This window comes from Semicossyphus pulcher, unplaced genomic scaffold (genome assembly GCF_022749685.1).
Source record: "Semicossyphus pulcher isolate SPU_LCO1_2020_fin unplaced genomic scaffold, fSemPul1.0.p SCAF_7, whole genome shotgun sequence".
NCBI classification, from domain to species: Eukaryota; Metazoa; Chordata; class Actinopteri; order Labriformes; family Labridae; genus Semicossyphus; species Semicossyphus pulcher.
The window spans coordinates 25,237,775-25,263,690 of record NW_027211748.1 but is presented as its reverse complement, the minus strand read 5'-3'; the positions used below and the strand labels follow the sequence as shown (position 1 = coordinate 25,263,690).

At 42.1% G+C, this 25,916-nt stretch overlaps 1 protein-coding gene across 1 annotated transcript in view; it reads right to left on the bottom strand.

Moving 5' to 3' along the window:
* Positions 1 to 25,916, bottom strand: part of brinp2 (bone morphogenetic protein/retinoic acid inducible neural-specific 2) — a 239,961-nt gene that overhangs the window by 111,389 nt on the left and 102,656 nt on the right. The window lies entirely within an intron of this gene.

Genomic DNA, 25,916 nt, shown 5'->3' with positions numbered 1-25,916 from the left:
GAAAGATAAGAAGAAAAGAGGAGGAGGAGGAGGAGGAAAAATGGGCCACAGACAGTAATATAGTTTTTGTGTGCAATTATACTTAATAGATTATAATTATGTTATGTCCTACCTTATTTATATTGTACTTATAAATCACTTTATGTCACTTGTTTGGCACCAAGTTGGTCAGGGCCTGCTCTGCAAATTGGCTACTGTACATGCAACAGCAGGAGGTCTAGCTGCATGAAGTTTACAAAAACCTACTAAACTATCTGCTCCTCTGTTTTTGTTTGGTACATCTGAATCACTTGGAATCCTGCAGCTTGTACTTTGGTGCACAGAGCAAAAAGCAATCACTTGGATTACTTGGATACTGAAGTATCTGAATATTTCTATTTCAAGGGGATTAACCAGGATCTAACCAGGAGAGGATTTCTATCAGATAAACAGGCGTACATCCCCAGTGGATATCTTGAGTGTTACTACTTCAAGTCTGTTCAGCTGCAAGTGTGATTGATGCTCTATTCTTATCTCAGAAGGAAAATGTGATGTTGGATTTCTTGTAAACTGTAACAATTGGGTGTCTTTGTGGATGGGGTGACTGTTACTACTCATGTCTTTTCAGAGTGCATTAATCTTTAATATCTAGATATACTTAATAATGTATCATTAACAACACTACTATTTTCACTGTATGTGCCTCTCCTCCTCTGGTCCATCATCTATAGGTCACTTGATGTACTCTTTATTCCCTTTTAAACACACAGAAAATCAAAATGATTCCGTCTGCAGACAAAAGCCAAACAGAGACATGTCTCTATTTCTTGTATTATAATGGGGACAATTCAAACCAAGTGAGACCAGGTATTGCTAGAGGCACCAGAGGATCGTCCTGACCTCCACCACCACCAATTCCCAACCTGCACTCAGTGAATAGAGACAGAACCTCAGAATTATAATTCAAATTGACTCTAGCTAAATGAATAGACAGAGCCCACAAGCATACAAATGCATGTTATTCCACTTCCTATACTGTATTGCCCTGGAGACATTTCCCTGAGACTCTGCAGAAACAAAAATAATTCATTTGTTTGTTTGTTTTTGTTTTTCCAGCTGGGATGAAGTAATTGAGTCAGTACGTGTTAAAACACAGATCCAGTGGCAGTTATTATCACAGCGAGCTGTCGACTTTGTCCTGGTGTGATGCTAGCACTTTCATGTAACACATACAGACATGTGCACACATGTGGGCATGCGGGCCAATTACAATCCAATTCTGGCGCACTATTTAGTGGCGTAGATTGACTGTTTCCCCTGGTACACAGTTTTCTGAGGAATATTGCAGCTTTTAAAACCTAATGATGGCACTACTGACAATAACAGCTCCCTTGTCATCAGAGGCAATCACTCTTATATCAGGATTTTTCCACTTTAAAAGTGAATTAAGGCTCCACTACTCATTATTTTATGTCAACAAAGTGCTGCTTGCAATGAGGAGCCAAGGGAACATGACCAATAAGCAACTCTGCAGCTGTAAACAGCTTGTTAGTCTCTCTTTGCTAATGGTTTGGGTCAAAGATCACAACTACTGTCTTGGCAGAATGAACTATCAACCAGACAGTTGGACGATGTGAAGACAGCTGGACGAGAGTATATAGCTGCGTCCAAACCCAGGGGCTGCAGCCTTCAAAGGTCGTATTTGAAGGCTGATTGCGTCACAGAAGCGCATCAAAGTCTGTCCCAATTCAAAGGCTCCTTCAGATGCGGCTGACAAATGCCTCCCCCTTTTCCACGGCTGCGAAGGATGCACCCGATGGATCCGATGGTCCCACCGTATCCTGAGATGCATTGTGCGGGAATTCAAACGAAATGGTGGACTTTTAAACGGTCGAGGTATACACTTTGAAATGCAAAAGTTTTTGTTGTAAGCTGTTGTTATGTTAGCTAGTTAGCCCGCTAGCTACCTGTTGCTAGGCGACAGGAGCGGCGTTTGGTGACCCTACGGTCTACGCAGGCTATGAATGGAGCATCCTCCGTGGGCCGCCTCCTTCGAAGGCTGCAGCCCGATAAGTGGGACATAGCTTATATTAGACTTCCATTAGCCAGGTGACCTGAATGCATTTTTGTTGCTAGCAAAAGTGAAAGTTAGCTAACTGTGATTAGTCATTTGATTTTTGGACTTACAGTTATTGCTGTCATACAACAGTGTAGATGGAAACATGTAAAGAAGGCTCGTCTTTTTGAGGCAGCAATTATGATATAACAAGTTACCTCATCTTTCATCAAGGACACTCAGATCTACAGCGCTGTCTGGCTGTCCCAAGGTCAAGGTTGAAGCTCAGGGGTGACCGAGCCTTTTCAGTTGCAGCTCCAAAGCTCTGGAACGCTCTGCCTCCACATGCCCGGCTGTCCCCCACTCTGCCTGTTTTTAAATCAAAGCTCAAAACGCACTTTTATCCTTGGCTTCTGGCTCTGCATGAGGGTTACCTTTTTATTATTTTTCCTTTCCTACTGATCTTACTGCTTTTTACTGTTTTATTGTCCGGTTGTCTTTAAATTGGTCTTAGTGTTTATTGTGTTGTTTTTATGGCTTTTATGTTTGATTAAACAGCACTTTGGTCAACGTGTGCTTTATGGATTTGGAGACGAAAAAAAGAGCAAAAGCAGAGTTCTACTGTTTCCTCCCCTCTGATTTTTACTCTGCTTGTTGTTCTGTTTTTGTCTCCACCAACTCCTGAGGAAAACTTTGAGCCGATTAGAGGCTACAAGCAAATTCTCTCGGATTACCTCAGATTATTTGATCCACTATAAAAAAATGACACTTTAATAGCACTGTACAATAAGACTACACTTACAAAGGATTAGCACATGGACCTAATCTCATCTTTTCACACATTTGTGGCCCTACATTTCGTTCACTTGTTGGTGAGAGTTCTTGGTGTTGTATTCAGCCTGATAGGAAGTTTTGCAAGCACTATGACAAAAAGTATGTCCACGCCTCTGCAATTTCTATGATATAAACAGCATCAGTTGTTCTGTTCGATCTGTGATAGTTGATAATCTCCTGAAAAATGCAGCAAACAATTCTTCCCTTTTCACGTGAAACCAAACTGAAAAGGCTCCATGATAACAAGCTACATTTATTCTGCATAAACAGTCACACACAGCACATTTACATGGCACACATTACCAACATGCACAGGGGAAACTTAACTACCAACTGTAGTGTGTTTCCACAATGACCACTATAGTAGTTATTTCTAATTAGGTGGTGAAATGGGCAACACAAATATGCCCAGAACCCAAAATACAATAATTGTATGTAACTTACATATCTTGTTAAACAAATTGATCGTACTGGATTACCTCACATCAACCCTGATCACATGTCAAAAGCATCCGTATTTGTTTTGTCCTTATGTAGCATTTTATGGGATTACATTATCATCCTCTTTGCATGCAGCCATCGCTCTGCAGCTCTAGTGGACCAAACTGTGCCAGAAAATGCACCTTGCAGTGTCCTAGAAGCCTTAAAAAGTCTGTGCCGTGGCAGTTTGCTCGTTTCCATTATTCGCCAGTTCCCAGCGTGCTAAACATTAGGCTTCCTGCCAAACAACACAATGTGGTAGAACTAACTGGTTCTTCGCACAACCTGGCCACCGTCTGCTCTTATCCATATGGTCAATTTGTCTTCCGCTCTCACACTGAAGGAAAAAAACAAACAGGCGCACACTCTCAAATAGACACACTTAGCTCGTCCTCTTCCATTTTGCAGACACAATTCCCTTCCTCCCTGTCTTTTCTCTCCCTCAGTCCTTTGCTTCCCCCACTTAGCTCCCCATCTCTCTCGCCCAGGTAACATTTGAACACACGCTTAGCCTCTCAGTTGCCTCTATGTTGCGCTGTTTGCAAACCCTTTTGTCTGCTGTTTCAAAATCAGTTGCTAAGTAAGCCTTTTGGCTTCTGCAATCTCCACCGGAGAGTTTATTCCACCCAGAGATTTGTGAGTGGATCATAGGAGTGAAAGATAAGCCTGAGCAGAGCAAACCTCATGCAGCAAAACCATGATTTCAGCAGTAAGTTGAGGCCATATATGAAAGGGAAACGGGATATTTTCTAAACAGTTTAAGCGTAGTGTGGTTGTTTCCAGAGGGGAAAGGACAATTTCACATTTACAGACTCGTTGTGTAGCTGCATCCCTGTCTAATCGTATTAAATTTCTCATCATAATTTGTTCTCCTTGGCATACTTGCCAAATATTGCAGTGAAATTTAATGGATGATGTAAAAACGTTTGTACCCGGAATCAAGTCTTTATATATTTTGCTCTTTGCCAGATCGTGAGTCATCCTGCCGCAAGAAACATCAGGGAGCAAAAAGATGTCAACCTGCTTATGTAAGGCTGCTAAAATAAATCAGATGCCAACAAAGATGGCAACAATGTGAAATACCCAACAGGGGTATGTCTTTGAGTTTCACACAGTATGGTTTGGTTACATCAATCACACTGTCACAATCCTGAACTGAAGACTGCAATATTTGACGTCCTTTTTTGGAAAGGAAGCAGCAAGAAAAGGGCTGCTTAACCAAACTGTGTATTTGTTGGCCATGGCAGACTCATTACCAGATACATGTACTGTCGGGTTTTCTAAATGTGTGTAAGCGAGGGGAATTTGGAAAATGCTGCTGGATTGGAGACAGAAATGAAGACGGATGAAAGGCAGCCAAATTGAAACTGGCAACTGCCCATGTAAAAAGATAACTTTAGTGGTAATGATGTGCATAGACTCGACACGTACTGATCTCCACCTCCAACCAAGAAGCAGCACACAGAACAGATCAGTCTGCTTGGACTGTTCCTGGAACCAGATCAACACATGCCTACTCATATGGACAGCTCTGAAAGCTTCTTACTGTGGTTTCATACTGCAGAGATGAGGAGCTAGTTCTGCTCCAAAAGTTAGCCTCATTTTAATGTGCTGTGTTTATAATTGGTCCGTTTTTTGGCATTCAGTAAACTTCTAAAGCAACCCGGTCAATGGAAACAACACAGCAGGAGACAACTTAATTTACTCTAATAAATTACTCAAGACAAAACAAATCACGTCTTCAGCTCGAGTGTGCAGTGACACTGGCTCTGGATGGTGGGGCCGAATGCCGTCTTCACTCTGCCTTCCCAAAAATGTTTTTACCCATGTTTTTTTACCAAGCTGACATTCTAAGTTGTGAAGACATGCTGTTGTTTTAACGCAATAGAAGCAGAGGAGTTGTGAATATCGCCTTCTGACGCCTGGATCCATTCCGTCTGCGCCGCGGTTCTGGTCCATCAGACGGCCCTCGCCCTCGCCCACAGGAAGCGTGTCTGATCCGCGCTGGCCCAAACAGCTGGATTCGTGAGATAACTAAATGTTGCGAAATCACGCAATAACATCAAAGTTAAAAACAGCACCACACAAACAACAGTTCAGTTTGCACCTCCGAGGTTGATTATCTGCTCATTTGGAGATCATTCCATGATATTTGTGCTTCTACCATGGCTGAGTACACTACTTAAGTAAAATTGTTCTTTTTTCAAGATTTCAGTGTGTTGTTGTTATGAAAACAGAAAAAAAACGGGAGTCTGTACCAGTCTGTACATGGTGTTTTATTTTGCTGTTTTCGTGAGTGACTTCCTGTTTGGAACGATCTGCTCTGTTCAGCTTGACGCGTGCTTGGAGCGGCCTCCGTCAAAAATCGACCCGGCGAGCTACATGTTAGCTTTGCAGTAGAACTGTATGCACACAATGTAGCCACAGTATGCTAGGCCAAAACTTAGCAAACATTAGATTCCTCACTTGCTGTAATCATGTGCTCTAGCATTATATCAATGTATTTAAAAGTGTTTACAGCTGTTGTGTACGGCTCTTCTGACTCTATTCTTGTTTTTCTTCTTCAGTGAAGGTGGCTGATTGATCGCTCGGCGCATCGAGAGCCTTATTGCACAAATAATACACACACTCCAGTGGTGTGTATTACAGGACACAGCTAGTATAATCATTTACCAAAGCCACATTCCGTCTCTGAACTGATTGCATAAACCAGGCGTCATATTAGTCCCATAAATAATGTAGCAGTCCTCTCTGATACCAAAATACTGTATGTCCAGCGGCAAAGGTTTGAAATGTATAAATCAGATAAATGGATCGTAGCATAAGTTAAATTGGTAAGACTCATTACTCCACCTCAGCTCTGCCTCTCGGCCTCCGTCCATCTACATATTTCCTCATTTCTCACAATTTAAAATTCATAAGGGATTCAGAAGCCGCCCTCTGGCTCCAACTACCTTCCCAAGCCCTGACGCCCACCGCCCGGTGCCAGTCACTAATCAGCAGGCTCCTTATTCAGCCAGTTAGCTGCAGTGATCCTCTGCCGCCTGCTGCTACTGTCCTGCCAACATTTCACCATCACAAAGTTCTCGAAGTGTTTTTAGACCTGTAAGAGTTGAAGAGTTTTTGACCTGAGGCTGTTACACCAAGGGGTACGCCTCGAAGGGATGTCTGATCAAGTGTGATCACACAAAAATGCCCTCAGGTTCAACTCGAAACACGGGTTGCTTATAATTGCATATAGCGAGATCTAGAGTTCACAGCAGATGTGATGAAGGTTGAATGACGATGATTGTTCAGTATTGGACCGATCATTTATGCTTCCACAGTACAGTGTAGTCTTCTTAAACGACAAATGCACACTGTTGCAAGGTGCTGCTGCATTCTAACATGCATTAAAAAGTGATGCTCATGGATGGATAAATACAGCACATTCTCAAACAACAGCCGGTAGTCAAAAAAAAGCCGGCTCTCTATAAATAGCAGGGGAAAAAAGTTTTTAAGAAGTCACTGCGGGTGCCACCTTACCGGAGCGGTTAGCGATAAACGACTTCCAGTCAAGACTTTCTGTTCCGCATGCTGCGTTGTTTTCAGATAATAAACAGTTTTTTCGTCCTACCTTTGCCGAAATTTTAACATCATGATGCAGATTAGAAAAAAGTCAGTTTGCTCGTTTGTTGAACGGCGGTCGGATCGATCTGATGCATTCGAGGATGTCAGGAAATCTGAACTTTGGAGGGAATTTATCTCAAGTTGAATTTTAGATCTGGCTTGGAGCTTTAACGAGGAGCCGAAAAGAATCATATGACCACATGTGCAGAGGGAATTAGAAATAACGGCCTGTCTCTAACATAACCCTGCTTCGTATAAAAGCCTGGTACCCTCTGCAGCCGAGGTAAATAAAGGCCCCGCCCACTATTAGAGACTATTTACTGTAGAATACATTCCATATCTGTAGTCTCCCTTCATGGACATAAATCCATATGAGAAAATGTCTTGAAATAACATATAGTTTGCTGAATTACACTATAGATTACAGTATGTATACATGGTTTAAATAATTGATATGTATGATCACTCGTGTAAAGCTGCAGATAATGTGTGTTTTAAATCCATAGAGCTCAGTCCAGCATAGCAGCTTAATAAACCCCATCATAAACAATTTATATTAACAACAACAACAGCAGTTGTATTAAGAGGGAGTTATTATCGTAAACAATGCTTCAAATATAAACTCAATCATAAAATTAATGTAGCCTATTGAGTAATTTAAAATACTGTATAATGAGTACCATCCAACATTGTTTGACATTATGTGAAATAGCCTAAATAAAAAACTCCATGAAAGTAGTAATTAAGTTGAGATATCCTTCATTACACAGTTGTTGATACGATAATAAATCCACCTTCACTTTCCATGCGTTGTGCATGATCACAATTAAAGCCTGGAGAAATAATCACTGTTGCATAACATTGGGAGGACATGCGTTTCTGCAGAGATTGCACGTGTGTGTGTGTGTGTGTGTGTGTGTGTGTCTCTCAAAATATCTCCAACTGAGCGTCATCTTCTGGCAGCCGCTCACAGGTGAGGACGCCTCCGGAGCTCTCCTTGGTATCAGCAGAGGTAGGAGTCATTTCAAAGTTAGGAAAGTCGATTAAATGCTTTTAGTCCTACAAGAAGCACCAAAAATGTGTCACCTGGGCCGTTAGGAGTAATTTCCTTGTCTGAGTTTCTTGATGAATCTATGTCATAAGAGAAGATCGTTATAGGGAACAGCGTCTCCTTGGAGCAGGAAGAACAACAATCCTTTGGGCATATGAGCAACAGATTTGCCAAAATCTGTTAGAAAAGAAGAACTCCTGTTATAGACTCTACAACAGAAAGCCTGATTGGACATAAATGTGAGCCACTCTCTGAAAGACTTCCTCTGATTGGTTGAGTCTTTGAACTCAGCAGCTCTCCCGCTCTATGTGTCGGTTAGGCTGAGAAGCAGGGAGAGGCCATGGGGAGGAAAGTTGATGGTGTGCCGCTGTTTGTAAGGGACGATCGGGGCGGAGACGTGTTTTATTCAGAGAACTAATCTATTGATGATGAAAAAACAGACAAATATGGCCCGGAATTCCATCCCATCAGTGCGGTATCTTTAACGGAAAGCTCTTTTTGATGCCTTATTGTCTGTGTGTAGCTCCTAGTTCTTTTCCTCCACGTCTCTTTCTCTCCCTCACACACACACACACACACACACACACACACACACAGACACAGTATGGGACTGAGGGTTTAAATCATAGACTGTATAAAAAGATGGACGACATGGCAGCTCCCTAAAAGTGAAGTTAAACCCTCTCTATCGCCCCCTGCTGACTGGCTGCAGTATAGGTCATAAAGCCCGCCTCCTCCATGTTAACAGATGGGACATGAGTCAAACTATAAAATCAAAATACACATCAAATACATTTTTCTTAAACATGGTTTCTGTCATTATAGTTAGTTCTTATCATGCTGATTTACATCCAAGTGTTCATTTTTCTGACAAGTTTATTTTTAATTAGTTATTTGATGCTGTCAAAATGATGATTGACAGCTCTGTTGACAAATATGGCTCCTGCAGCCAATCTGTTCCGGGATATAACAAAAAAAAATCACTGCAGTCATTGAAGTACCTATCACGGGGGCTATTTTAGCATCAATTTTGCACAGTGGGAGCAGATGGAGACGCGTCGTCTATCTACATATAGCCATTGGTTCAAATGTGTGTAGAAATGTGTGTGTGATTGTTCTCGAAGGGACAGGAAGGAACATTTCACACTGTGTCCTACTGGAACTCTTTACATCAGAACTCGGAAATGTAGTTTCAGCCTCTCTCTTTCTCTCGCTCTCACTCACTCATTCAATTTGTGCAGCTTCTTGTTCGTCAGCATGAAGTCTAATGCGGGCGCATGGTGTGTTTGCAAAGTAGGGTTGTTTGTTTCTTTCTAATTTTCAAAGTTCGGTTTTTGCTCCCAAAACTCGAAACAGAAATAAATCAGTTACAATGAAACAAAGTGGGAAGTGAAGCGAGATTTTTCACATTTAAATGCAGTTGCTGTTTTGTAGGGGAAGCATTCACTTATATATGTTAATTTAACTGCACACTCAGCCTGAGAGAGACTCCACTCAAGTGCTCTGGACTTGTCATCCAGATCTAATTTATAAACACTGCTTTGTTTCTAGCAATTATCAGCTAGTGAATTTTGCCCCGTGTCATCCTGCAACCTGTACAATCTAACGCAATCCAACACAACAGCCAAGCACACACACCTTTTGTTAATATCGTCAGATATAAGTTCAATACCATGTTTCTTTTCTTACGTCAGTTTAAAGTCATATAGCAAAAAACGGAAAGATGCAGTTGAATTACAAACACCTTGAAGTTATTCTTAGGTGCAGCACTCCATAGTTAACCATGGATTGAATTTGTATATGTTTGGCACCAGAAGTGATCATATTTGGATAAAACACTCGGTTACAAATTGCGTCACAAACACAGGAGTAAAAAAAACGACAATCATAACATTAAACCAGAAGCTTCTAAAGGCAGTCAAAAGATTCAGCAGATCGGATTGATCGTGGAAGATGATTCCAGAGGATGGGGGCTAAAACAGTGCATGCAGTAGAACATTGTTAATTGTTGGAAGCACATGTCCTTAAACGCCACTTCAAAGCGTTATCTGGAAAAGTGTGCTTCAGTGTAATGTGTGATAAGACTGCAAGTGTGAGTATTGGGACATATTCTATGTAGAAGGCCCTGTTAGGCTTAGATGGTGCATGAGGACATGAAGTTTGCTTCTAAGAAGAGGAGGCTGCTTCTTTAAGTGTACAGATGGAGAAGGTCTTCAGGAAGGAGGGGGCCGGGTTGTGGAGTGTTTTGGGAGGGATGACAGGTGGGCTCGGAAATGAATTGATGGAGGACAAGGAGCGAGTGGGCAGGAAAGCAGCAAAGTTCCAGATACACTGAGGCTCATGAAGGATGTTTTAAATATTCAATAGAATTCTTTGAAAACTTAAACTCAAGGAATTTCAGTGAGGACTTCAACCATCAGTGTTTTCTTGATTTTAATTGGATGGAAACCAAATAGAAAGGGACACAGATTCACATGTACAGACATCCGCCCACGCTCTGCTCTCTGTGTCTCTCAGCCTCTCTTTCAAAAACATTTTCTTTTGACAGATTCAGCTTTGCATTGCATATTTAATGACCAAGCCTCATTTTTCATGGCTCGATAGCTCACATTAAAGCTTCATATTGAATCTCGCTTGTAGAGAGCCTTGTATCAATTTGTAGGTATTCACTTTGTAAGGACGCGGCCTCTTTTATGTTCACCAGCGGCCATAACAGACTCTTTATTTCACACGGCCACTGCCCTGTTCACTTTAAAACAGGTAATAATACATCATTCATTACGTCTCTCTCCCTGAGCGTCACAGGTTAATTAATTTCACTCGTCCCTGATGTAGCTCTAATTTTTAGTTGAATTCAAAAGCTGATGGACATGAAGCGTTATTTCCTGTGGACGATCAGGGAGGTCAGTTGATGATGTTCTTGTCATTTACATCAGTATAAAATCAAAGCAGTAGGCACAGGAAGTCCACATCTGTGCTTTTTTTGCTCAAAGAATCATTTAGTGCGAGGGTCTCCATCTTTTTTTCTTTTCATCTGAGAGCTACTTTGAAAAAATGAGCTACTTGCATCACATCGCTGTAATTGCTGGTGGCGCCCCGTGTTGATTCTTCTGTCGACTGAAACGTTGGTACCACAGATGAGGCACACACACTTGTCCTTCACATTCATGAATAAAAACTAGCTTTCCCACTTGCCCGTGCAAATAGTATGTTTTCTGCTTTTTCTTGCCGTGGCCACCTTCAGTGTCCGTCATAAATCTGGATAAACGGGCTAACAGCACCAAACTCCTCACTTTAGCTCAACTACTAACTACTACTTCTAACTGACCCGACCTGTCGATGGAGGTTGCTGCAACATTGCTGCGATCGGTTCGGTTCAGACGTTTGCAAACTTGCCAGGAGCATTGCCGTTTTTTATTGACAGCTGATTGGCCTATCCTTTTATTTTGTATTGGAGGGGGTGGGACATCTGTGCATTTGATTGAATTTAAGTGGGAAGAGGCTTTCAAGGTGCATTTATTGTCGTCTGTGAACCTCTTGGCGAGCTACTAAAATGCAGCTCACGAGCTACCTGTTGGAGACCAGTCCAAGGTGTAACCCCGCCACTCGCCCAATGACAGCTGGGATAGGCTCCAGCCGCCCTGCGACCCTGAACAGGATAAGCGGTGTAGATAATGGATGGATGGATGAAACACATCATTTATCCTCAGAGCTGGATTTGCAGAGAGGCAGTTAGGGTGGAATATATAATACAGTATACAATATTAATACGTTTGTAACTTGCCAGATACATTAATGAACAATATGTCTTCATAATGTTACTAGAAAACATTAATTCTTACTGCATTACAGTAACAAAGCTCTGCTAACCTGCAGTTTACGGAATATATCATAACTTGTAATCAATGGTGTTTAGCTAAACCATGTTTATAGTCTCCTGCTGCAGGATAATAAAGGATCAGCCGAGTGATACACGTTCCCTGAAAAGACCAGTCGTTGCGTCTTTGTTGTCTAAAAGCTTTTAAAAACACATCAGTGAGGCAATGGGTGACATGTTCTTCTTAACCATGAACTCTCCACTGCTGAAAGTAGTGCCAAACACATCCTCTTTGTGCCTTTTTAAAAACATAACCGCATTAGAAAGATAATACGAGAACGATCCTGAGTGTCACAGACGGCAAGGTCAGGAAGTATGAAGAGACGGACTCACACAGTTCTGGTTTTGGTCGCTCCAAAATGTTTGTTATCCTTAAAAAGCAGGAAAGAATTCCCAAAATGTCACACAGTTTCTTTAACTTTAACAACGCACAGGGAGCCAACTCTTCTTCTTGGAAAAATGGAAAGAAGATGATATGAGCTACTTGTTTGATGCCAGGTGACAGGTAACATACAGCATGTAGAAACACATATGCAGAACACAATCATAATGAATGTTTAATATACAAGCACAGTATCAAAGATACAGTCGGCCCTGTTCTGTTAGATTCATGTATGCATGTTTGTCTCTCAGTGTGACACTGTGTGACACTCTCTTCCTCCACGTCTCTGTGTGTGTTTGAGCCCAGAGTGTGTTGAAGACCAGTGGTCGTGTGCACAGCAGTGTGCTCTTCTTATGTTTCATCCCTTTATAAAATATAGAAGTTAACATATCAAACAGACTGCAAAGGCCCTCTGTGATTGTGTATGTGTGTGTGGCAGGGCAGTGTGTGACCCACATTTGTCTTTGGTCCATTCGTACACACACACACACACACACACACACCTATACAAACACACAGCTTGCCCAACAAGCAACTGTTGCCTCCTGCCTGCTTCCATCACAGAGCCACAGGCCTGTTTCTGCCCCGCTGGTCTGTCCACGCTAAGCTGTCTGTGTCTCTGATGTTGTGGACCACAGAGGAAGTCCGCAGTCCAAGCCCCCCTCCCCCCCATTCATCCTCCACCCACATCCTGTGTCTCATCAGCAGCCAATCTTTGTCTGGTCCTCCATGAGGCAGGAGATAAAATTAGGCAGGGCCCCTGTCTCTATACGAAGTGCTCCACACGTCTTCTTTGTCCTTTCGGACGGATGTAAATAGAAAAGAGTACGATTATTCCCTGCAGTGTTGTGTTCTTTCACATTCTAATCCAGCCGAATGAGGCTCTGCACTTTTATCCTGGAGTTTGAGGCGATGTAATATGTGAGGGGATAAACTGCTGGGAGAGATTGGCTGAGGTATTTTTTAGACTGACGAAGATTGGATGGAGTGTCAAACATGAAATTAATTAGACTCTTTCTGTAAAGTGATAATCTTCATGTAAATAAATGTCTGTTAAGTCTCTATCTATCGCTGAATGAGGTTACACAATGGTGATTGAGCCTATGGCCCACTGATCAAAGTCTGTACATTTGCAGTAGAAAAAAATTACAAGCAGCGCCGAGTTAGTGACGCGTTCTCCATCAGCCAGCAGTGGTTGGTCTGCCAGAGAGGGTAGGCGGAGCTAAGCGGCTGCTTTTCCGCTCTCTGCAAGTGTTGCGAGTAAACAGTAATCTACTATGGCTGAACAAACAAAGAAAAGATGGATGACTACAGATACAACTTCAAAAATATGTGAAAATCCAAAGAAAAAGAAACAAACTCGACGCTCAGATGAAGCAAACAGTCTGGAAAGGGAAGCGACCGTCAGCCAGGAAAATCAAGAGTTACAACCGGAGTCAACCGTGGACGTCACACATGCGACACTCTGTCTGGATATCTTGGAAGTGTGCTCCCACAAAGATGCCGCCGAAGAGAACGAAACTGAGATCTAGGAGATTACAACTTTAAGGCTCTTAAATTAAATACACTTAATGCTTTGAAATGAACATTCTCTGTTCCAGCCTTATGATACACACCAATTCAACACCAGCTTCCTCCATATCCCACCTCCGTCGAACACAAGCCATTGGCCCTTAAACCAATAAAACACTGTAGTGATGTGCTGAGAAGCCAATCAAGGCAAGTGACAATGCTTATCTATAGAGAAGCAGAGATTTTTAGCCACTGTATTCTGTACTGGAATAAAACATTAAATGAGCTCTTCTGTAACAGTCACAGCTGCAGTGCGCTTTTTAAGTATTAAGCAGAAAAGCAGATTATGAAAACCAAGTCACAACAATATTTTTATTGTGTGAGGGAACAACGGCTGTAAATATACATCCGGCCTTAGTGTGGAATTTAAAGGATACGGTTTTAATAAACATGTTTTTATAGAATCCCTCTGCTTTGGGATAAAAGAAGCAGTGAGATTAAATAGCAAAGCGGAGCTGTTGGATGGAAAGCGCGTGCTTCTCTCACAACACTGTCTCTGGTTATAATCAAAGCTCAGAGCAACAAGCTAGACAACAGTATTGTTAATGTGTAAGAAGAAGCCTCAGTGCCTTCAGCCTCATCCTTATATATAACCAGCATCCAGCGATCACTGAAGGTGAGTTTCAAGTCTTTTCTCTTAACTGTGAGGAACTTTCATTCTGTGTCGACCATGGCACCGCTGTGCACAAAGCAGTACGTCTTATCTCTGTGCTGATTTTGTCCTGAAGACGTAAGACGAGTATTCTGTAGTAAAAAATCGCCCATAAACCGTATCACTCACTACACTACACCCGTGTACACTGCCAGTTCAAGGCGGGATTATTACGTCTTTGTTACCTTCCGGCGGAATGGTGGGATGAAGTCGTTTCGCCTCTGAGCCGGCATCGGAGGTAGTAACACAGGCGAAACAGAGGTGAAACAACGTCTGTGTAAACAGCAGAGCCAACAGGGCGGAACAGCGCCGTGTGTTTGAGTATTTTTTCTAGCACGCGCTGTTTGTTTGCACCTAACGCACATTTTGCTTCCACTTGCTTGGTCCAACGTAAAATGGCAAAAGGGTTACTGCGAATCTAGGCTGTGATAAATCTAAACAAAGGCTGTTTCTGCAGCGTTCCGACAGTGACCTGGTGGCAGCCAGAAGAAATTACAATATGGGGGTCTGTCGGTTTAGCTCAGTCAGGAGAGCAGGCGACCCCGAAGTCCTCGAAGCATCGTCCGTGGGTTTGACTCCGACTCGTTGCCCTTTGATGCATGTCATTCCCACTCTCCCTTCCCTATACTTCCTGTCACTCTTCACTTTCCTATTGAATAAAGGCAAAAAAAACAATCTAGGAAATATAAATTCCTTTTGCTGATAGTGTGGTTTTCTTCTGTTGGTCATGTCGACGCATGAGCATTAAATTCAGTCTGTTTTATAACCAGCTAAAAACTCCTCGAAGGAGCTTTAAGCTAACAGAGTCAAGTCTTAAAATGACATCACTACCTGTCCATTTACAGATTTCAGCGTGTTTGAGGCTGTAGCTGCTGATGTAACCTGTTCGATGATGAGATTAAAGGATTTAATGGATTAGGGTTAGAGCAGGAAAATGTGGCTAACATGTATCCTCATCCACATTACCCCTTGTTAAAAGCTAATGAGAGCAGCCGATTCTGCTGTTGCTCCAGAGAAAAGCCCGGCGGCACTTATTTTCTTTAATGATAATCAGATAATCAGCATCAGTGAGGTCACAGGAGCACAATTAGAAACACGAGAGGAGGCATTTTTCCATGCGGCGGAGTCGCAGTTTCCTCCTGTGTGTGACTTCATCGTGTCCCGCTCTAATCTAACTGCGGTGCTGCCTTTTTTTCCTGTGAGAAGCTGGAAAAAAAGATCAAGCACGTAGAATTGTAATTATGATCTAATTACAACATTATGAGTTTGATCTGGACTGTCAGACCCCTAATTCATCCAGCCATTGTTGTATCATGTACACTATCTCCATTATCACTAATCGCATTTTGGGAAATGTTCACAAAATGATGTTTCTCATTACTCCACTTAGAATTACACTGATTAGCATTTCAATTACTGTGCAGATGATGTTCAATATTTCATACTGTAAGTCGCAGGCAAGGTTATTTTTAAAGGGTAATTTGAGGATGATGAATATGCTGAAATTTGAAGGAAAACTAAGTTTAAATGTGTCCTTAAAAACGAATATGGCATCCAGAGCCGGAGCTGTACAAAGTGTTGTCTCCAGTTTTCATCCGGTGGAAAAGTAGTCATTTCATTCAGCTTGGCAGCGTTTCCTTGAAGCCCATGTTGTCAGGCCCCCGCTGGCCTTGTTTCTCTGCCACTGTCATTGTTTTCATACAAATTGGGGGGGAAGTGTGCCAGTGATCTTGAGGAATACTTTGAGTAGGAAGCGTCGGCTGAAATGTACAAGTGCTTTATTCTTGTGTGTAGCAGGGGGATGCAGCAATCAAATCAAGGCAAAAAAAATAAAACAAGCCCGGGAATACAGGAACGCATTTACAAAGTACACACAGAGACACCGGCGGATCTCTGCGAGCGAGGCGGAGAGATGAGAGGACACAACGGGACACTGTTACATATGACTGGGTCCTGACTTTTTCATATCTGAAATGAAGGCTCCTGCAGAACTCATTAAGTGATGAGTGAATTCATTCAGCCTCCCGACTGACAGAGCAATATTTGAACTCGTTCCTTGGTAACAGGGAAAAACATCCTATGTAAGGGCCTCTCAACGAAGATTTATACGAGCGTTGACCTGAAAGCTCCGGAGTCAAGTTTTAGCAGCTAAAGAAATACTTGTTTCAATCTTGAGTAACAGAAAGAATCCCTGATGGGATGCAAAGAGTGGTCTCCAGTGTCAAACATCTTCCCTTACATGTGTGAAAGGGTTGTAACCAAGTCATACCCTCCCGTTCCCGTCCTCTCTGTGCTACCTCAAGTCTCTGGGAGGGGGCCTCTCCTGTGGAAGCATCTTGTATTTTGGGTCTGGGAGTCTGACGCCCTCTATTCTTTTAAGAGTAGGCTTACAACATTCCTCTTGATAAAGCTTATACAGTAGTTAGGGCTGACTCAGGCTTGGACTAGCCCCCAGTGCTGCTGCTATAGACTTAGGCCCAGATCAGACAGAGCGTGTTTTAGCAGCTGGGCGGCTGCTTTTGCGTTGCTGAGCGCCTCGGTTTTTTCCGCTCTGTGCATCTCACGTTTTTGGGGAAACGCTCTGAGCGCCTCGAGGAAAAAATGCCAACTCAAAGCAGAAAAGCGCCCGACGTCATTTCCGTTTTTTCTCATTGTCCAATCGGATGAATGGAGAGGCGGGCCCTCTGTCAGTTAACGGTTAGGTTGATGGCTAACGATGCGGTGGTTGCCTTTACAACAGAAAGAAAAAGGCGCAGCGAGCTCTCTTCTCCTGCGACGACCTGCTGATGTAGTGAACATGCTTGACTAACACGACTACAATTGTTATTAATATTAGCAATTCTTGTATTATAGCTTCTGTAATAGTGTATCAGTCATAATTCTATTGCTACTATTATTGCCATTGCTATTATAAGTGTCTATTGTCACCATAGCTGTCTGTCTGTCTCTCTTTCGGTCACTCTATCTTCTCACAGCCGGTCGTGGCAGATGGCTGTTAGAAATACTGAGGTCATGAGCTGTGCGTGGGGCAAGTGTTACTATCTGCTAAGAAACAGGCATGCCCCTGTAGTCAGTCACTGTTAGGAGGTGTCAGGGCACACAACGATGACATCACTTGGCCATTATTGATTCACATTTAATAAAAAGCATGTTATCAACACCAGGCAAAGGAAAATTAGCAGTCTTGTCTTATACTGTTGAAGTTTCTGTAAGTCAAGCTGCATTACATGAATTAAAGACGTTGGACTGCAGATGGATGCCACATTCTGGAAGGTACAGGAGAGCTCACACAGAATGACGGGAAGGAAAAATCACCTGCATCTAAATGTCTAGCTGTGTTTTCTGCTTGTGTGAAGCAGCTCTATAACAGTCTGATATCTAGTCCATCTACCACCTGCCTGAATAAATGTGAATGCAGCATATAATGGGACGTCTGCAATCTTTCAAAATATTGCATGTAATCTGTAACACCGGTGTTGTCACAAGTCTATTAGCCAGGGGGAACATTTCCTCTCTGTGGCATCCCTGGTAGGAATTTGCTTATTTTATGTAAATGTCTTTAAGCTGTTTTCAACAGAAATTGCCCCTCAGCAGCTTAGACATTACGCCTCTGAGTGTTGCATTCAATGACACTGGTAATGTCTGGTTATTTAGTGGCTTCATCAACGACAGCGAGTGGCAACAAATTCAGTAAACAGGATGCAGCATTCCATTATCTTGCTATAATTTTGTCAATTGCTCGTTCCACTTCTTTGTGCTTCTGTGCAATTTGCTATTTATGTGGAAATAGTTGTTTTGGAGACAAAATTATTCCCCACATTCTTGCTTCTGCCACAAGACCAGCAAAGGGGACATGAGGGGCCTTATTTACACGATCTAAGGCGCGCGGGCTAAAGTGCATTGCGCTAAGTGATTTAGCCTCGTGGGGGCCTCGAGCAAGAATGTCCCTGAGGTGAAGCGGGTGCGTGTGGAGGCGGCGGTGAGCTTGTCAGTGTCACTTCTGGCATCACTAGATCGGCACCATACCAAAAGCAGCATCATGATGTAAGGAGACGAGGGAAACAAGAGCTCGCCGCCTCACAGCCCTCTGTCCCTTCATCTCACCGTGTCTGCAAATGCACTGATACTTTCATGTGAGGAGGAGCGTGGCTGTGTGTCCCCGTGTAAGTAACAAGCAGAGGAATGCGTGTTGTGAACTCGCCCATGTAAGCCCATCGTATTAATGTGCCCTTTAAATAGCAGGGACAGACTGCGCCATAGACTTTAGACTTTAGACCTGGTTTTTGGTGGTCTAAACTATTTATTGATTTTAATTTTTTTTTCTAAGCATTATTTAAAATATGATGATCCGTGTCATTATATCTTCTTGTAGTCTTGGAGTAGTTTAGTTGACAGTGTCACGGTTTCGGTTTAAACAAAAAAGGTGAGGACCCAGATGCAGACTGAAATAATGGATTTAATAAACAAAAGGCAAAAATGCAAAAACAAAATCTAAACTCCAACAAAAGACAAAAAGGAAAATCAAAAGGCAAAAGACATAACCTATGTCATGAGCCAATCTAGTTTAGTTATGTTTTTGTCTTGTATTTCAGTATTCAGTTATCATTTCTTGTTTTACCTTGTCTCTTTGTCTCCCTGTCATGAGTTCTTATTGTTTAATTTTGTATTTAATATACTGTGTTCTTGTCTTGATTTAGTCTTGTTTAGTTATGTAATTCATTTGTCTTTTATTGTCTAGAGATTTTCTGCATGAGTTCTATCACAGTCCTGAGTTTGGTTTTTAGTGTTTCCTGTTTTATTTTGTAGTTCTTGCCCTATGTATGTTTTGTCTTGTTTTACTTCCTGCCTTTGTGTGTTTTCCCGCCTGTTGGATTCTGTGCCCTGCCCTGATTGTTTTCACCTGCTCCCTTGATTGTCTCACCTGTGTCTGATCAGCCTCACCTCCTAAGTTTATTTAGTCTTTGTGCTCCCCTGTCTCGTGGCCTGTTCATTGTCATCCATCGTGCGTGAGTCTATGTCTTCCATCGTGTGTTAGTCTTTGTCCATGACCTTACTCTAGATTGTCTTCGTGCCGTGATTTCCTCGTGTCTCTTGGATTACCTGTTCCTGGTTTTGTTTGAGTTTATTGCTGTGCCTTTTGATTTTCCTTTTTGTCTTTTGTTGGAGTTAGATTTTGTTTGATTTTTGCCTTTTGTTTATTAAATCCATTATTTCAGTCTGCATCTGGGTCCTCACCTTTTTGTTTAACTCGTAACCGTGACAGACAGAGAGTGAGGACTCTCCCTGCCTTATGAAGGAATTATGAATTCACAAACAAATTATTATTGTTTCATCACTGCCTGAAAAGAAGAAATTACTTTAATATACGAACTGCAATCTCTGTGTCTTTATCTCCACCTCAGTAACTTGTATTTGTAGCAGTGAAGTTATTTTATCCAGTAATTATAATGGATGAATGTAACTTTTGATACCGCACGCTTTGATGGGTTGTTTTCATTTCAAATGTCCCACTGTAACCAAAGATATTTGGGCAGCAATATTAATATGTATAATACTTAAACGAGCTGCACTCCCCCGGGGAGAGAGAGAGAGAGAGAGAGAGAGTGCATGCATGGACAGTGCGGCTGCAGCACAAAAAGTGGTCACTTGAGCGTGAGACATGTTATTACAAGTTATGAACTGCGGACTGGAGTCCTTGTTTACAGTGACAGTGAGTCTCATATGCACGACTCCTCCGCAGGTTGAAAGTGCAACAGTTACGCGTATCCTATATTCATTTTTGGACAAAATTATTGTTTGGGCCAATTCAGTCATTTCTGGTAGGGACGTGTCCCTATCATCCCTACACAATTCTACACCCTCGCTCTATGGAGGAGTCAATTTATGCGTCCTCAAGTTAGCAATGCGCCTGACCACACCTCATTTTAAGACCATGGGCGCTAACGTGGGCGGGCGCAAGATCACTTGCTTTTTACACATCGTGGGCGCTGGGTGTGAAAATAACAACTGCGTCGGATGGAAAACAGCAATGGCACTTTAAAGGGTGCCGTGACCCATTACACTTGGTGTACAACAGGGCCCAAGGTTCATCCCAACATGATAAGTCGCGTTTGGCCTGTGGAGGGAGAAAATATCATAACGCTACAACAGGAGAAATTCAGCCAAAGCTCTGTGACAGAAGTAAAATGGTCCATGTTGATGCTTCCTTGTATATAAACCGACATAAGCGCTAGGAGCACCACTGGGTCATTTGGGATCTTAACCTTCTGTGAACCTGCCATGTCCATGATATTTTTTTTACCCTTTGTTGGTTGGTTGGTTGGTTGGTGTCTTTTCTGTCTTCTTGTTTGGTCGAGAACATTGGACGCTGGGCTGGCTGTTTTTAAATTAAAGTTTCTACAGAATTTTGGGTGGTTTGCTTCCCACATGGACACCGATTTGCAAAGTCTCAGACTGTTTAGCTGGATGACATTGACTCTGCAGTAAGAATTTGTTAGCCTGTTATTGGTAACATTCGGAAGTGACAGTTACTAAGAGCGCTGATATCATAACAGGGGGATAAAGTCAGTCAATTCAAGGACAATCAAGGCTTTGTCTATCCCGTATAAAAGCACACACATACATCAGACATTAGAGGTCAGTTTCTACATCAGATGGGGTCTCCAAAAAACTAGTCTTGAGCAATAAGCTCTTGTGAGTGAACTGCATGTCGTCTTCTGTACTGGGCCGAAGAATAAACTTAGAAAGTGTTTGTCAGAAACTAAAAAAAAGAAAAGGTTATGAGAAGACAGAAACCCATCAGGAGAAGTTTTTCATGTTTTCTACTCGCTGATAACCAAAAAATGTCCCGAAGCTAAGAGCAGAGTCTTATGACAATCTGTCCCACTTCTGTCACAAAACCCTCTCCTGTCATTTCACACTATACTTCCCCTTCATCTGTAAGTGATGCTGTCATTTCCATTTCATTCAAGTTAAGGCAGAGTGAGACAGAAAGGAAGAGAAGACAGCAGAGTTTGTGAAGGAAAACGTCTTCAAGTTTGGGAGCGAATAGACACGACACATAGACGGAACGGGTCAGCTACAAGACCTCAAAGTGCTTTTAGATGTGACATTTCTAACCTCCTGCCGTCCAAGTGACCAGAGCAGCAGCAGAGACAGAGTCAGGCACCAGCTGGGAGAGAAAAAATGACTGTATAACTGCGAACCAGGCCATCACAGATCTTCACATGCTCCGCTGACGTTCCTGAATAAAAGCGGCTGAACAAAAGACAGACAGTGAGAGGAAGTGAAGCGAGCGCGTGTGTGATTCACTTCAAAATGCTTATTGTACATCTTTTGAAACACAGACTCAGTCAAGTTCTGCAACGGTCAAAGAACAGAAAAACGCCAAAGATAATTACAACATATAATTTCCAAGCAAGTCTACGTTCCTGACAGTACAAACGGCCGCGCGACTTTCAAGGCTACGAGCTGAGAGAGACTATTTTTAAAGAGCTGACAAAGGGAGGAAATGAAAGTAAAGAATCATACAGAGATATTCCAAGTCCAGGAAATGGAAATCCAAATTGCAGCCTCAGCGGAGGCAGTTTATATCCATCACATTTGGTATTAAATTTGGAGTAACGATAATGGTGACAGAGACGGCCATGAACTCCGGACCTGGCACGGGACAGCACTGCATTATTTATAGAGCACAAAGATTCTGGACACTGAAACCTCCGGCTTTGGCACTCGCTCCTCTCCAGCAGGGAAAATATTTGGGCCAGAAGGGAGCTTCTTGTTTCCAACACAAGACAACATCCAACTAAAGTGTACAATTAGTTAACTGCTTTACATGTCTCTGCTGGACACCAGAAATGATGTCAGTGATTGAAACAGATGCTGAATATTTAAGCAATATCACACGAGATGGACTGCTGTTGCAACATCTCACATCTGTCCAACAGCACAGCAACACACCCTCATTGTTAACCTCGTAAGCTTTTCTATTCCTCCAGTTCATTCGTGCCGTCCTTATGCGCGACCCTCCACCTCCCCATCACCTCATCAGCCAATGCCTCCACCACCAGTGCCCACCGGGGAATGTATCGTGCCTCTGCTCAGGGCAGACGCCCTTTGATCACCGTATCTCCCTGTAGAGTCCAAGAGCCAAAGACTTCATCATTATTGTATGACAAATATTTATCCTTCCATCTTTTACTCGTCTCTCCTGATTGAACTAAATATCAGCACTGCTGTGATTAAGTCACAAGGCTTCCTCCCACAGTGCAAAGACATGCTCGTTAGGTTTCAGAGGTGACTCGAAGTTGCCCGTAGGTGCGAGTGTGAGCGTGACATGTTGTCCGTCTCTGTGTGTCAGCCCTGTGATTGTCTCCCAACCTGTCCAGGGTGTAACCTCGCCTCTCGCCTAATGACAGCTGGGTTCGGCTCCAGCCCCCTGCGACCCATAACAGGTTAAGCGATAATAATAATAATAATAATAATAATAATGGAATCACAGTCTATTTAAATTATAATCATGCGGCCTCTGTTGCTAAAATAACAGGTTAGTCAGTTTCAGTCTGATTTATTCGTCTTTCCTGATTTCAAAGATTGCACGTTGCAGCTGTGATTCCACCCTTTGATTACAATTCTTCCAAAGCTGACTTTGTATTAAAAATTGAAATATGAAAATATTTTTTTGTCTGTTTTATGAGTTTGGAGTTATGAGCAGTCGGACAGACAGAGCCGTATAACATCTTTAGATGAAGTCGCTTGAGTAAAGTGAAGCTGAATGTAAGGACAGTCATGTTTTTATGACTATCATAAATATCTGCTTTTATACAACAAGTTGTAACACTTGATCATAAACCATCAGCCTGCACTACATCCTCCCTGTAAGTCAGAACAGAAAGAATCAGCAAAAAGTCCCAGGACAGAATCACCAACCTCTACCAGCTTCACCCTTTATTCTGAGCCTCAATATTAACAACAGCTCCTCTGTTATCTATTCACACATTATACTGGATATATTTTAAGTCCTGACTTTAATCATCCAGACAAAATTATTTTTCAATTCCCTCTGATTCCGTTTTAGTCCACCGCTGAACACATTCTGTTCAGATTGACAAGGACGTCTCAAATCACAGCAGCAGCACGCGTTACTGTTGCACCTGAAATAAAGACATGAAATCAGTCCAAACTGCTGATTTCCAATAAATGAATGAAATATCCGAAGCGTTCAGCAGGCAGTTAGGAGGAAAGAACAGTTTGAAAGTTGGTTGAAAGCGTTTAAAATGAGAAGAAGGAAGCTGCTGTTGTCTCACAGCTCTCTAATCCAGCTTTACACAAATCATAAGACTGCGGCTTCAATTGGATTTCTTCCCATCCGGTGAATTTTAATACAGCAGAGCTGTGTTTTGACAATAATGCGTGTTTGGAATAAAAGTGATACAGAATATCTTTTCATTACATGCTCTCACACACAGACAGGAGGGGCTTGATTGAATTCTAGTGTCAGTGCTGCATGATGAGAGAATATGATTTATACAGAGGCAAAAAGAAAAGATACATATCATCATATTGACTTCTACTGTTTGTTTCCCTGCATTTATATCATTATTATTCCATTTCATTTGAGCACAGGACATGGTGATATTTATCCCTCTGAGATATTTTCTTTAAAACTTTGAACTTTTCTGTTCAACCTAGAAAAGTCAAACTGAAACATTTTTGCCTTTAGGTTTGCCTGGAACTTCCTTCTTTATATTTTTCATCGATTCATATATATATATAGATATAACACTAATCAGGCAAATACAGACACTACAGCATGGAGATGAGACAACAATATACAGTTACTGCAGGCCAAAAACATCTTTAAAGAAAAGACTAATTTTGACACTTTAGAGCTGTGTTGGCTTTGCAATTTTGCAGTGTCTGTTAGAGCCGGGAAGACATCACCAATCATCACACAAAGCAAAGGTGTTTTATTAAGAAAAGATTTACTGGAAAAAAACAAGTCTTAATCGATTGTGCAGCTTAACAAATACTGTCTTCAATTTACAGTCAAATGACGAACCCAAAAAGTGGCTGACACCATTGGAAATACTCAAGCAGCAACTTGCAAAAAACTGCAGTTCCTCGAGTGGCCACTTGAGGCTCCAGAAAAGAAGATATAACATTACAGCAGGTGGGAAAATGCCCATTTTTACAGCAGAAATAAACACGTTTACAGCCTGGGACAAAAAACGGGTTTGTTATAAATAGCTAATTTACTGTTCAAGATAACTGTACGGGGGGGGAATTTTTTTTAGAACACACCTGTTTTGATTATATTAAGCCTTAAATTAAAGGGGCCGGCTCACTTGATTGACAGGTGGATCCTGCTGGCTGTCTACTAGACGTTAACACAGACACACAGACACTGAACTGAACTTCACCTGTTTGTGTTGTTGGAGTATTCTGTATTTTTTTCATTTAAAGTTTGGACACATAATCTGTCTCTCTCTCTCTGTGGGATTTATGGAACTTTATGGCCGTGCAAGAAGTCTGAGCTCCAGCTTTTCAGTGAGTTAAATGCCAGTGTTATTGTATTGATATATTTTTAGCACTAAGTAGCAGGTATACTTTGCTCACTATAGCTGGCTTGTTAGCCTGATCAGTGTTTAATCGGCGGACAGTATATAGGAGTCAGGAGTTGTTGGCTTTTCCCCGGAGAGATTACGGCAGACTGTAGTGATGAGAAGGTTATTTTACGCTATCTCACTGGGCGAGCAAGAAACAAGGCTGCTGCTTCTTCAGTCTTATTCACAAGCTAATGAATCAGACACAGACACAGACTGTTTAGCTTTGTTAACTTGCCAACCCCTCACTCCTCTCCAGCTCCACCCTCTCAACAAAATATGCTCACTTCAGGCTACAGGAAACCAACATGGCAGAGGCCATATTTACGCAGTCGAGACACCAATGGGTGATGTCATGGTGGCTCCGTCTATTATTTATACAGTCAATAGAATCCGACTAATGGATTAGCACAGAATTTAGTGCATACATTCATGGTTTTCAGATCAGGTGTATTCATAACTTTAGTGATCTCCTGACCTTTACTTTAGTGTCACCACGAGGTTCACGGTAACACTGAGAGTGCAGTATGGCTGTAACTCTTCTTTTTCTTTCTGAATGTCTGTAACAGTGTGTTATAGTTTTTTAACTTCATAGTTGCAGTGTGTAGGTACAAGGTTAGCTTCTAGAGCTACTAGTGTGTACGAATACTCATCAATATCCCTCTAAGGAGCTCAGAGGGTGTTGAGTTCATCATTCACACAGAACTTCTTTAGTGCCATCTAAGGACCACAGATTACATTAAAAAAATACTGTAACATGATTAACTACGGTACCCAAGATACTTCCATCCATCCATCAATCCATTATCTATACCGCTTA